This window comes from Dama dama, chromosome 7 (genome assembly GCF_033118175.1).
Source record: "Dama dama isolate Ldn47 chromosome 7, ASM3311817v1, whole genome shotgun sequence".
NCBI classification, from domain to species: domain Eukaryota; kingdom Metazoa; phylum Chordata; class Mammalia; order Artiodactyla; family Cervidae; genus Dama; species Dama dama.
Genome location: NC_083687.1, coordinates 28,682,993 through 28,697,504, shown reverse-complemented (window position 1 = coordinate 28,697,504; position 14,512 = coordinate 28,682,993).

Below are 14,512 nucleotides of genomic sequence, written 5' to 3'. Positions count from 1 at the left end.
CCATCTTTGGATGAAATGTTCCCTTGGTATCTCTAATTTTCTTGAAGAGATGTCTAGTCTTTCCCATTCTATTATTTTTCCTCTATTTCTTTGCACTGATCTCTTAGGAAGGCTTTCTTATCTCTCCTTGCTATTCTTTGGAACTCTGCATTCAGATGGGTATAACTTTCCTTTTCTCCTTTACCTTTAGCTACTCTTCCATTCTTAGCTATTTGTAAGGCCTCCACAGACAACAATTTTGCCTTTCTTTTTCTGGGGGATGTTCTTGATCACTGCCTCCTGTACAATGTCAGGAAACTCCATTCATAGTTGTTCAGGCACTCTGTCTATCAGATCTAATCCCTTGAGTCTATTTGTCACTTCCAGTGTATAATCTTAAGGGATTTGATTTAGGTCATACTTGAATGGTCTAGTGGTTTTCCATACTTTCTTCAACTTAAGTCTGAATTTTCCAATAAGGAGTTCATGATCTGATGCCAGAGTCAGCTCCTGGTCTTGTTTTTGCTGACTGTATACAGCTTCTGTATCTTTGGCTGCAAAGAATATAATCAATCTGATTTGGGTTTTGACCATCTGGCGATGCCCATGTGTAGCGTTTTCTCTTGTGTTGTTCAAAGAGGATGTTTGCTATGACCAGTGTGTTCTCTTGGAAAAACTCTATTAGCCTTTGCCCTGTTTCATTTTGTACTCCAAGGCCAAACTTGCCTATTACTCCAGGTATCTCTTGATTTCCTTCTTTTGCATTTCAGTCCCCTATGATGAAAAGACATTTTTTTGGTGTTAGTTCTAAAAGGTCTTGTAGGTCATCATAGAATTGTTCAACTTCGGCTCTTCAGCATTAGTGATTCAGACATAGACTTGGGTTACTGTTATATTGAATGGTTTGCCTTGGAAACGAACAAAGATTATTCTGTCATTTTTGAGATTGCACCCAAGTACTGCATTTTGTATTCTTTTGTATACTATGAGGGCTACCTCATTTATTCTAAGGGATTCTTGTCCACAGGTAGATCCAATGGTTATCCGAATTAACTTTGCCCATTCAGGTCCATTTTAGCTCACTGATTCCTAAAATGTCGATGTTCATTCCTACCATCTCATGTTATTATTAGTGGACTATATGCCTGGCTATAATGGCTCTGGAAGCCCAAGTTTTCCATGTTTCATGTCCCGTAGATTGCTCTGATCATCCTTTGTGGAACATAAATCTCCCATCTTTGGATGAGAGAAACACAGTATTCAATTCATACAGAGACGGAGAGAAGCTTAAATAGAATTTCAATAGCATTTGACACTTCCCTCTGCAAAGGGATAAATTTTTCACAATTTGTCTGTTTTTCTGTGGCTCTGTGCTTCATTAATATTGCCTCCCACTATATCCTAACACCCATGTAGTGTTCAGTTAACCTGGATTTGTTAAGTCAGGAACCACTAGCAAATGTGAGTTGTAGTTTTGAAAATACTGCTCTTGTCTTCTCTGTTATTACCTTTATCTGTGTAAGACCATGATCTTTCAAAAATCCTGTTGCTTTCATTTTAAGGAAAACTTTCAATAAAGACAGATTAATATATGTTTAATTTACCATTTTATTTGGATATATCTTAAATCTACTCAGTTCTGATGATAACTCCAAGATGGCAGGACACTGTTTAGAGGGTTGCCAATAAACTCTGTTACACATTCAAGTAGAAATTAATCTTCATCTTTTATCCTTGAAACACATTGTTTATTAATATTTCAGAATCATCATGCTTCTTGTTTTCATCCACTATGTAACCATCTATATCTCTTTCTAGCCCTTTCTTACTTCTGTTTCCAATCTTTAAATATTAGTATATATTAGTTATATCTTGGTTAGCTTCCTTTCTTTGTCAACTTTTATGTCTCATGTTATTTAAATCCATAGTTTAATAGATAACTGAGAAGTATCTACTGTATAGCACAGGGAACTCTATTACAAGCTCTGTAAAGACCTATATGGGAAAAAAATCTGAAAAAGAATGAATATATGTATATATGTAACAGATTCACTCTGCTGTATGCTTGAAACTAGCACAACATTGTAAATCAACTGTACCCCAATAAAAAACTAATAATATGATTTTATTCAATTGCTAATTTTATTCTAAATTCCAAATTTATATCTTAAAATTCTAACTTTACATTCTATCTCAGATTTGTCATAGTCATCCTAAGTTTGGTATAACCACAGCCAAATTCTTTTTTTGTTTATATATTTCATTAAAAACTTTTTATTTATTTAAGTTGAAGTATAGCTGATTTACCCTTGGAGAAGGGAATGACTACCCACTCCAGTATTCTTTCTTGGAGAATTTCATGGACAAAGGAGCCTGGTGAGCTAGAGTCCATGGGGTCAGAAAGAGTTGGATACTACTGAGAGACTAATATACACACACATAGCTGATTTACAACATTGTGTTAAAGTTTCAGGTGTAAGGCAAAGTAATTCATATATATGTGTATATATATATATTTTAAGATTCATTTCTGTTATGTTATTAAAGTGTATTGAATATAGTTCTCTGTTCTATACAGTAGGTCTTTGTTGTTCACCGATTTTATATGTACTAGTGTGTATTTGTTAATTCCATACTCCTTTCTATCCTCTCTCCTTCTCCTTTGGTAACCATAGGTTTGTTTTCAATGTCTGTGAGTCTGGTTTTGTTTGTAAAAAGTTTTTTTGGTATTATTTTTAATATTCCACATAAAATGATATTATGTAACATTTGTCTTTCATTTTAATGCACACTTGGGTTGCTTCCCATGATCATGTATTCCTTATTGCCAAATCCAGACTTAAATTGAAGAAAGTAGGGAAAACTACTAGACCATTCAGGTATGACCTAAATCAAATCCCTAACGATTATACAGTGGAAGTGAGAAATAGATTTGAGGGACTATTTCTGATAGACAGAGTGCCTGATGAACTATGGACAAAGGTTTGTGACATTGAACAGGAGACAGGGAGCAAGATCATTGCCAAGAAAAAGAAATGCAAAAAGCAAAATGGCTGTCTGAAGAGGCCTTACAAATAGCTGTGAAAAGAAGAGCAGTGAAAAGCAAAGGAGAAAAGGAAAGATATACCCATTTGAATGCAGAGTTCCAAAGAATAGCAAGGAGAGATAAGAAAGCCTTCCTCAGTGATCAGTGCAAAGAAATAGAGGGAAATAGTAGAATAGGAAAGACTAGAGATCTCTTCAAGAAAATTAGAGACACAAAGGGAACATTTCATGCAAAGATGGGCTTGAAAAAGGACAGAAATGGTATGGACCTAACAGAAGCAGAAGATATTAAGAAGAGGTGGCAATAATACACAGAAGAACTATACAAAAAAGATCTTTATGACCCAGATAATCACGATAGTGTGATCCCTCACCTTGATCCAGACATCGTGGAATGTGAAGTCAAGCGGGCCTGAGGAGCGTTACTCTGAACAAAGCTAGTGGACGTGATGTAATTCCAGCTGAGCTATTTCAAATCCTAAAAGATGATGCTGTGAAAGTGCTACACTCAGTATTCCAGCAAATCTGGAAAACTCAGCAGTGGCCACAGGACTGGAAAAGCTTAGTTTTCATTTCAATCCCAAAGAAAGGCAATCGCAAAGAATGCTCAAACTACTGCACAATTGCACTCGTCTCACACGGTAGTAAAGTAATATTTTACTTTACTGTAATGCTTAAAATTCTACAAGCCAGGCTTCAGCAATATGTGACCTGTGAACTTCAAGATGTTCAAGCTGGTTTCAGAAAAGGCAGAGGAACCAGAGATCAAAATGGCAACATCCATTGGATCATCGAAAAAGCAAGAGAGTTCCAGAAAAATATCTATTTCTTCTCTAATGACTATGCCAAAGCCTTTGACTGTGTGGATCACAACAAACTGGAAAATTCTGAAAGAGATGGGAATACCAGACCACCTGACCTGCCTCTTGAGAAATCTGTATGCAGGTCAGGAAACAACAGTTAGAACTGGACATGGAACAACAGACTGGTTCTAAATAGGAATAGGAAAAGGAGTGCGTCAAGGTTGTGTATTGTCACCCTGCTTATTTAACTTATATGCAGAGTACATCATGAGAAATGCCGGGCTGGATGAAGCACAAGCTGGAATCAAGATTGCCGGGAGAAATATCAATAACCTCAGATATGCAGATGACACCACCCTCTGGCAGAAAGTGAAGAACTAAAGAGCCTCTTGATGAAAGTGAAAGAGGAGATTGAAAATGTTGGCTTAAAGCTCAATATTCAGAAAACTAAGATCATGGCATCCGGTGCCATCGCTTCATGCATATAGATGGGAAACAGTGGAAACAGTGGCTAACTTTATTTTTGGGGGCTCCAAAATCACTGCAGATGGTGATTGCAGCCATGAAATTAAAAGACACTTACTCCTTGCAAGAAAAGCTATGAACAGTCTAGACAGCATATTAAAAAGCAGAGACATTACTTTGCCAACAAAGGTCTATCTAGTTAAGGCTATGGTTTTTTCCGGTAATCATGTATGGATGTGAGAGTTGGACTATAGAGAAAGCTGATTGCTGAAGAATTGTTGCTTTTGAACTGTGGTGTTGGAGAAGACTCTTGAGAGTCCCTTGGACTGCAAGGAGATCCAACCAGTCCATCCTAAAGGAGATCAGTCCTGGATGTTCACTGGAAGGACTGATGTTGAAGTTGAAGCTCCAATACTTTGGCCACCTGATGAGAAGAGCTGACTCATTTGAAAAGACCCTGATGCTGGGAAGGATTGAGGGCAGGAGAAGGGGATGACAGAGTATGAGATGGTTGGATGACATCACTGACTCAATGGACGTGAGTGTGAGTAAATTCCAAGAGTTGGTTGTGTGTGCTGCACACACACAAGCCTGGTGTGCTGTAGTCCATGGGGTCGCAAAGAGTTGCACACTACTAAGCAACTGTACTGAATTGAACTGGGTTGCTTCCATGTCTTGGATATTATAAGTAGTGCTAACATGAACACTGGGGTACATGTAACTTTTCAAATTAGACTTTTTTCTTTTCCAGTTATCCCAGGAGTGGGGTTGCTGGATCATATGACAACTCTATATTTATATTTTTAAAGAAAGTCCATACTATTTTCAATAGTGGTTGCTCTAGTTTACATTCTCACTAACAGTGCATGAGCTTTCCTTTTCTCCACATCCTCTCCAACATTTAATATTTGTAGACTTTTTGATGATGGCCTTTCAGACAAGAGTGAGATGATACCTCACTGTATCTTTGATTTGTATTTCCTTTAATAATTAGCAATTTTGAGCATCTTTTCATGTGCCTCTTGGCCATTAGTATATCTTCTTTGGAGAAATGTCTATTTAGGTCCTATGCCTACTTTTTTTCTTATTCCCTTTTTTTGATTGCTGTGACCTTTTCCACAAAACTAAGAAAAACTAATCCTAAAATGTTTATGGACCCACAAAAGACCCAGAATTGCCAAAGCAATCCTGAGGCAAAAGAACAAAGCTCGAAGCATAGGCCTTCCAGACTAGAGGCAATGCTACAAAGCTACTGTAATCAAAAGAGTATGGTATTGGCACAGAAACAGACATATGGGTCATTGGAAAAGAATAGAGAATCTAAATAAACCCATGTGCCTATCGTCAGTTAATCTTTGATAAATGAAGCAAGCATATACAGTAGAGAAAATACAGCCTTTTTGGAAAGCTGGACAGTCACATGTAAATCAGAGATGTTAGAACATACCCTAACACCATACACAAAAATAAAATCCAAATGTCTAGAAGACTTCAATATAAGACATGACACCATAAAACTCCTAGAAAAGAGCATAGGCAAAATATTCTCTGACATCAATGATAGCAATATTTTCTTAGATCAGTTTCCTAAGACAAATAAATAAGGATTTTAACAATAAGTAGGTACCATTAAGAGCACAGTTGTTTAGTTGCTAAGTCGTGTCTGACTCTTTAGTGATCCCATGGACTGTAGCCCACCAGTCTCCTCTGCCCATGAGATTTTCCAGGCAAGACTACTGAAGTGGGTTGCCATTTCCTTCTGCAGGGGATCGTTTCAACCAGGGATCGAACACATTTCTCCTAATTGGTAGTCGGATTCTTTCATGCTGAGTCACAAGAGGAGCTCCAGAAGGAAATAAAAGTAAAAATAAACCAATAGATGCATGGATTCTCAGTTGCTCAGTCATGCCTGACTCTTTGTGACCTCGTAGGCTATAGCCTGCCAGGCTCCTCTTTACATAGGATTACCCCAGCAAGAATACTGGAGTGGGTTGCCATTTCCTCCTCCAAGGGATCTTCCTGACCCAGGGATCTAACCCTCATCTCCCTAAAAGGAAACTAAACAAAATGAAAAGACAATCTACAGACTGGGAGAAAATATTTGCAAATGAGGCAACCTACAAGGGCTTAATTTTCCAAATATACAAACAACTCATACTGTTGAATATTTGAAAAAAAAAACCAATATAATCAAATTCTTAATTTATACTCTATTACAAACTTATGTCTCTTCTATATATCTGTCAAATATCAGTAGTCATCTAGCAGTTGACCTTATACACATGAAATTCATTCTCTGACATTTTTATTTCTAATAGATGCACTAAATTATGACTGTTTAAAAAAATCATCTATAGGGCTAATAGGTGTCAGAATAGTGGTTCTTTGTGGATAAGGGTGTTGTAATTGGGAGGTGCAAGAAGGAGGCCTTTTGTGTGTGTTGATGTTTATTCCTGATCTCATTGTTGGTGACACAGGTGTTCATTTTGTGACAAACCAATAATATGCACACTTATGATTGTTGGACACTACTGTCTCTTGATCTCAGATGTATATTCTCCAGAATTATAAGACAATTAATTTCTGTTATTTAACCTATCCAATTTGTTATGGAAGCTTTAGCAAAGTGATAAGCAAATCTTCATAAATAAGCTCCGCTCAGTTGTGTCTGACTCGTTGCGACCTCAGGGACTGTAGCCCGACAGACTCCTCTGTCCATGGAATTCTCTAGGCAAGGGTACTGGAGGGGGTTGCCATTCCCTTCTCCAGGAGATCCTCCCACCCCAGGGATCGAACCCCGGCCTCCTGTGTCTCCTACGTTGGCACACAGATTCTTTATCACTAGCACCAAGTTATAGTTTATAACATTATCTTATTTTTATGCTTAAGTAATTTAATTATTTCTATTGGGGGGATTAATATTTCAATCTTACTTGAGTGTCCTCGGCGAAAACCTGAAAGGGAAGGGAATCTTTCACTAGGCCTCTTAGACTGATGGGGAATAGAGAGCAGAAGCATAATATTAAATCAATGTTATAAAAAGTCAAAATGTTATAGTTTTCTTTTATATGATTCTATAGTTGTTTAATAATTTTCAGAAAAACTATTTTTAGTCATTATCATGTGTGTAAAGCTTTTAAATCCTACTGTTTTCAATTCTTTTAGCTATTCAAAAATATATTCATGAATAGTTATATTATGTAAGGCTTGATATTTTATGGACCTTGGCCAAATTTACATGAAATTTAATTAGAATATCCTATAAACCTGAGAAAAGAATTATTGTGGAATAAACGAGATTTATAAGTATGAATGCAAGGTTCTCATAAAAAATTTAGTTAACCTTATATGACAATATATGAGGAAACTTTACATCTTGAACAAGTAAGTTTTGATCAGAATAAGAATAATTTAAAAATGAGAAAATATGATAATGTATATTTCCAAAATAATTTCTTCCTCATTATTTAGTACCAAAGCCTCAGGTTTTTTTCCCTTATCATTTCTTCACAAATTTATTTTCTTTGTTTAAAAAGTATATAAAATCCTGCTTTGATGATTTCTTAGTTTTTACATCTATGAGACCTCTGTATGGACAAAATTAATTTATTTATCCTGCTAACCTACCTGTGTCAACTTAATAATTAGACCAACTAAAAGACAAAAGGAGAGTGAGGGAATTTGTTTCCTCCCCTGAGAATCTCTTTTTTTTCCAAATAATGCAGGACAAAATTGATATTACTCTTTCCTTATTTTCATTTTCCCAATCATTTTATTGGGCTTTGTCATAATTTATTTCATTGCATTTTTGATATCTTACCCCGTTCTTTGCATCTTTTTATGCAACAGAAAAATGGGATTATCATTATTATTATGAAAATTATTCCAATTACTCCAGTTTCAATTAAAGTTGTATCTTTCCATGAAAATTTTTCTGAAAAAAAAAAATAGACATGTGCAGTTAGATTCAATATTCATTTTTTGCCCCCTTTCATCCCCAAAGAATCCACTTTCATTTTTCTTCTCCCATCTGGAGGAGTTTAAGAGTTGTCTCTTTGTTCGAAAAAACAAAAACATATTTTTTTAACATCAGCTGTGTTCGGCCAATGAATGGTTGGTTAATTTAATTTAGCCATAGAGGACTAAATTAGGAAAGAATACTTGCAGAAACTTTTTATGGCACCCAATCAAAACAGCAAAAGGAAATATAATTTAAAATTTGCCGAGAGTAAAGCACAAAAACTACAAAACATCTCCATATACTGTTGAGAGTGATGCAGAAGTATATTTTGTGATAGAAAGAATAATGGTCTTTTAAAAATTCCCAAATACTAATTAATCCTTGTATTCTGAGAGTTTGTTATCTTACATAGCAAAAGGGCCTCTGCAAATGTGATTAAGCTGAAGATATCCAGATGGGGAGGCTATCTTTGATTCTCTTGGTGGGTCAAATGCAATCACGAGGATCAAGTGAAAGATGGAGGTGGAATGTCCGAATTAGAGGAGGTGTGAAGAAAAAAGAAGGCAATGTGTGGAAGAAAGGTACATTTAAAAATTGTGTAGGCTTCAAACTGAGAGACAAATTTGAATATATTTGTATGCCTTCTCAGGTGAGACAGTGGTAAGGAATCAGCTGCCAATGCAGGAGACATGAGTTAGATCCCTGGGCCAGGAAGATTCCCAGGAGTAGGAAATGGCAACCCACTCCAGTATTCTTGCCTGGAAAATTCCAGGGACAGAGGAGCCTGGCAGGCTACAGTCCATGGTGACACAGAGAGTTGGACACGATTGAGCACATGCAAGCTTCAATCTGAGAGAGAAATTTTTCCAGGTGCCTCTAGTGGTAAAGAACCTGCCTGCTAATGCAGGAGACATGAGAGACGTGGGTTTGAACCAAGGGTGGGGAAGATCCCCTGGAGGAGGAGATGGCAACCCACTCCAGTATTCTTGCCTGGAGAATCCCATGGACAGAGGGGCCTGGCGGGCTACAGTCCATGGGGTCTCAAACAGTCAGACACGACTGAAGCGACTTAGCAATATGCCTAGAATCATAATATGCCTAGGATAACGTCTTCTTAAATTTTTTCATTAATACTTTGTAGTCTTCTGTATATAGATATTTTATCTCCTTGGTTAAATATATAGGATTGTTTTCTTGATTTTGTCTTTCGATATTTTGCTGTTATTGTAAATAAATGATTTTTGTGGTTTTTTATCTTGAAAATTTATATAATTTGTTTATGAGTCCTAGAAGATTTCGTGTGAAGTCTATGGTTTTCTACAGGTAGAATATGCAATTTGGGAATAGAAATAATTTTACTTTTCCATTGTGACTTGGATAGCTTTACCTTTTTCATGTGTAATTGCTCTTGCTGGTACCTTCATTACTATGCTGAATAAAAGGGAGAGAGTGGGCATGCTTGCCTTTTTAGGATCTTTAAGAGAAGCTTTTCCCTCTTAATTATAATGCTAGCTGTGGGCTCTTCACATATGGCCTTTATTGTGTTTAGTTCCTTCTATCTCTATTTTGTTTGGAATTTTTCTTTTTTTAAAAGTCTGAATGGAAGTGGAATTTTGTTAAATGCTTTTTCTGCATCAATTGAGATGATCTTTTTGTTTTAAATATTGCATTCTGTTATGTTGTATCACATTGATTGATCTGTATATGTAGAACCAACCTTGTATCCCAGGGGTAAATCCCATTTGGTCATAGTGTATAATTTTTTGATGTGCTAGCATTTGACTGAGGATTATTACATCTATGTCTAAGCAGTACTAAGAGAGAAGTTTATAGTTATAAAAGAAAGTGAAAGTGTTAGTCGCTCAGTTGTATCCAACTCTTTGCAACCCCATAGATTGTAGCCCGTCAGGCTCTTCTTGTCCTTGGGATTCTCAAGGCAAGGATACTGGAGTGAGTTGCTATTCCCTTCTCCAGGGGATCTTCCTGACCCAGGGATTGAACCCTGGTCATCTGCCTTGCAGGCAGGTAAAATGGAAAGAAAATGAAAGTGTTAGTCACTCAGTCAATAGTTTAAAAAGCCTACACAAAAAATAACCTCCAAAATTTAAAATAAAAAACAAATAAATTTAATGTTATACCTCAAGGAACTATGGAGAAGGAAACGGCAACCCACCCCAGTATTCTTGCCTGGAGAATCCCATGGACAGAGGCGCCTGGTGAGCCACAGTCCATGGGGTCACAAAGAGTCTGATATGACTGAAGTGACTTAGCACAGCAAGGAAATATAAAAACAATAAGCTGAACTCAAAGTTAGTAAAAGAAAGGAGATAGTAAGGTTCAGAGCAGAAAACAAAAACAATGAAAAAAATTAACAAGACAAACAGTGAGATTTTAAATAAAGATAAAATTTGCAAGCACTTAGCCAGACCCTGATAGCTCAGTTGGTAAAGAATCCGTCTGCAATGCAGGAGACCCTAGTTTGATTCTTGGGTTGGGAATATCCCCTGGAGAAGGGATAGGCTCCCACTCCAGTGTTCTTGGGCTTCTTTGCGGCTCAGCTGGTAAAGAATCCACCTGCAATGTGGGAAACCTGGGTTGAATCCCTTGGTTGGGAAGATCCCCTGGAGAAGGGAAAGGCTAACTCCCATAATCTGGCCTGGAGAATTCCCTTGGGTCACAAAGAGTCAGACACGACTGAGTCACTTTCACTGGCACTTTCTTTCACTTAGTTAGACAAAGAAATTAAGAAAAGACTCCAATAAATAAAAAATGAGTGAGGAGACATTAAACATGATGCCTGAGAAATTTTTGAAAAAGGATACTAAGGCCTGTTCCTCCTCTGTATATTTTCTTTGGAAAAAACATCTTCTATTCAGTTCTTCTGCCCTTTCATAAATCAGTTTTTTTTTTTTTTTCTATTGAGTTATATGAACTGCTTATATAGTTTGAATATTAACCCATTTTGGTCATATCATTTGCAAATATTTTCTTCCATTCAGTAGGTTGTCTTTGTTTATTTTTCTTTTGTTTCCCTTGCTTGAGGAGAAAGTTCTAAAAACATATTGCTAAGACATGTCAAAGAGTGTACTGTCTATGTATTCTTCTGGAGTTTTATGGTTTCTGGTCTTACATTAAGGTCTTTAATCTGTTTTGAATTTATTTTGTATATAGTGTGAGAAAATGTTCTAATTTCATTCTTTCATATGCAGTTGTCCAGTTTTCCCAGCACCAAACTTTCAGCTATAAGATGAATAATTGCTAAATAATAAACAACATGACAGAGGTAATTAACAGGGGTTTACATTATAGATGAACATTGTTAAGGGAGTAAATCTTAAGATGTCTCATCACAAGAAAATTTTTTCTATTTTACGAATATGTATTTATATGAGATGAGGATGTTCATTAAAATTCTTGTGATAATCATTTCATGATAAATGAAAGGCAAAGATGCCTTATGCCTTAAGCTTATATAGTTCTGTTACATCTTAAACTTGAAAGAAAAAAATTACTGTGTATTTAAAAAAGAATTTGTACAGATTAGTCCTAATTCTGCCTAATACCCTCAGTTGACTATTGATCAAGCTACATGTCCATTATGTATTTGAAAGTAAAATAATTGCTACATTTCACAAAGCTTTCCTTTCCCTAAATCTTTTATTTATTTATTCATTCTTTCTCCATTAAAGTTTGTGCACCCTGCATATTCTGGAAAATATAATCTGATGTCTTTAGCATTGTTGATCCCAGAGTTAATACAGATTTTATGTGACCACTGAATCATGAAATGATAGAGTGAGTTTATCAGATATGGTCCATGGAAATTACTTTCTTCAGATACATTAAAACACTGTTCACATCTTTTCTTGGCACCATTCAGAAGCCTAGTGTTTTAAATATTCAGATCTATCACTTCACTCATTTTTTAAACTTACCATTTCCTCCAGGCTTCTGAGAGATGCCTTGGTAAAACAAAGCAGGCATGATGATTAGAAGAGCAGTTGAGTTGATACTGAATAATTTAATCAAAATGTAAGATGTGAAAAATGGAATCCCAGCGATCTCTTAGTTGGCTCCTATATAGAAAACAATGTTTTTCTTTGCTTCTTTCCTGTAAACAAACAAAAATCACGACTCAGGTCTGTTTTCCTCAGGAAAACAGAACCCCATCATTCCCTGAGAGTCAAGGGAAGATTTCTATCTGGGTTGGGCCACGGTGGGAATTCAAGGAGAAGTTGGGATGAGGAGGAGCTCCTATTCTGGGTCCTGCGCTGTGAGTGAGGTAACCTCATCTGACAGCACCAGCACAGGGGAGTGAGGGAAGCTCCGCCGCCTGACCACAAACCTGCTATCATTCTCATCTTCCTTCCCAAAGGAGGTATAAGAAGGTGGAAGAGGTAGGAAAGATTGCAAACCTTTAGAAGAAGGTTTGCCTGAATGAGTTCTTGATTGGTTTTGGTTGAGTGATTGAGTTGAAGTGAGGGAGTGCAGGTGAAAAGAGATTCACCTTGTTCTCATCTGACACAGGAGGGGAGGAGCCAAGATGGCGGAGGAGTAGGACGGGGAGACCACTTTCTCTCCTACAAATTCATCAAAAGAATAACTGAACGCAGAGCAAACTTCGCAAAACAACTTCTGATCACTAGCTGAGGTCATCAGGCGCCCAGAAAAGCAGCCCATTGTCTTTGAAAGGAGGTAGGACAAAATATAAAAGATAAAAAGTGAGACAAAAGAGCTAAGGATGGAGGTCCGTCCTGGGAAGGGAGTCTTAGGTGGCATTGCTTGGGGTAGGGTCCGGGCCTGAGTGCCCTGAGGACAATCGGAGGGAGATTCTGTGAGTTGCCAACTTGAACTGTGGGAGACCAAAAGAGAGAGAGTAAATTAACCGGCCCGAACACACTGCCGGCCGTTCGCAGAACAAAGAGACCGAGAAAATCCAGAGAAGAGCTCGCAGGCTGCGGACTGGCCCAGCCCCGCCGGAGGCAGGAGGCAGGGGGGAGGGGAAGGTCGCAGCGAGACACAGGGCGCAGGCACCCGACCGGCGCGGGCGGGGACTGGGGCTGGGGACGCGGAGGGCAGAAAGCGCACGCGCCCGACTGGCGCCAGCGGAAACTGAAACTGGGTCCGTGGAAGGGAGTGGGCGTGCCACACCTGGGTAGAGTGCGCCCACCAAGTCCCTGGCTGCCTGGACCGCTCTGACGGGGAAGGCACAGAGAGCAGGCGCAGCTTTTCGTTCCGCGCTTTTGTGGAACACCCGAGGGCTGGAACCTCGCGAAGCGCGGGGCGCGCTCCATATAGAACAGCTGGGAGCCTGAGCAGCGCAGAGGGAGAAAGCAGCGTCAGCCCCTCCTGGCAGCGCCAGCCCATCCCCGCGGCGCCAGCCCCTCCCCGCTGAGCGACGGAACTAGCTACCTGAATAAGAGTCCACTTCCGCCCGCCTGTGTCAGGGCGGAAATGAGGCTCTGAAGAGACCTGCAAACAGAAGCCAAATAAACAAAGGGAACCGCTTCAGAAGGGACTGGTGCAACAGATTAAAATCCCTCTTGAAAACACCGACTACACCAGAAGGGGCCTGTAGATATCGAGAAGTGTAAGCTGGAATGAGGAGCTATCTGAAACTGAGCCGAACCCACACTGACCGCAACAGCTCCAGAGAAACTCCTAGATATAATTTTACTTTTTTCTCTTTTTTTTTTCTTTTTTAATTTTTTCTTTTTTCTCTTTTATTTTCCTTTAAAATCCCCTATTACTCCCCCATTACTCCTTAACTTTCATTCCATAGATTTTTATGATTTTTTTTAATTAGGGAAAAAAAATTTTTTTTCTTCTTTCTTTTCTTTTTTTTCTTTCCTTTTTCTCTTCTATTTTCTATTTTTCTTTTTCTCTTATTTCTTTTAAAGTCCTCTAGTACTCCTCTACTACTCCTTAATTTTCATTTTCAATACACTCTAACCTTACAAAACAAAAAAAAAACAAAAAAAAAAAAAAAAAGAAGAGAAGCCCTATTTTTAAACCGAAGATTATTCTCTCCCAATCTTGACTCTCTGTTTTCTACCTCAGAACACCTCTATTTCCTCCTTTCCCCTTCTCTTCCCAATCCAATTCTCTGAATCTTTGTAGGTGACTGGGCTACGGAGAACACTCTGGGAACAGACAGCTGCGTAGATCTGTCTCTCTCCTCTTGAGTCTCCCTTTTTTCTCCTCCTGCTCATCTCTATCTCCCTCCTCCCTCTCCTCTTCTTCATGTAACTCTGTGAAC